This window comes from Nyctereutes procyonoides, unplaced genomic scaffold (genome assembly GCF_905146905.1).
Source record: "Nyctereutes procyonoides isolate TBG_1078 unplaced genomic scaffold, NYPRO_anot_genome, whole genome shotgun sequence".
Taxonomy (NCBI): Eukaryota; Metazoa; Chordata; class Mammalia; order Carnivora; family Canidae; genus Nyctereutes; species Nyctereutes procyonoides.
Genome location: NW_026575159.1, coordinates 16730708 through 16731224, shown reverse-complemented (window position 1 = coordinate 16731224; position 517 = coordinate 16730708).

Sequence of the window (517 nt, the reverse complement as noted above, 5' to 3'; positions counted from 1 at the left end):
GGAGCCACCCAGGTGCCTCTACTTAATATGTCTTAATGAGGGAGGACCCAACTGTCTCATCCACCGCGTTGATCCCCGTGGCTGTCCCGTGGCAGCACTTGGCAAGTATCTGTGAAGTACTTGCTCCTGTCCAGCAGCCCTTACTTTGCACCAAGGGGGGAGTGGAGTAGTCCTAGCACCAGCCACTTCTGGATCGAGTTGGGGATATTCTTTCTTCATGTATGCCCCCCCACCAACATTTCCTGTCTCTTTCCCAGAGAAATGCACTGTTCTAGAAGATACCAGCTTGCACACCCTGGCTCTAGTGACTCAAGGTCCTACAGATGAATGAGCTCACCACGGCCAATTCCTTGCTCTGCTTCAATGAGCAAAGACCCGCTCCGTGATGAGTGTGTGTATGTCCGTGTGTGTTCAGTGGGGACAGATTTTTCTGAATAGAAAACCCCACAGACTCAGAATAGCAGACATTGGATCATTCATTCATTCTGCAAACACCGACCATGGGTCTGCTATGCAT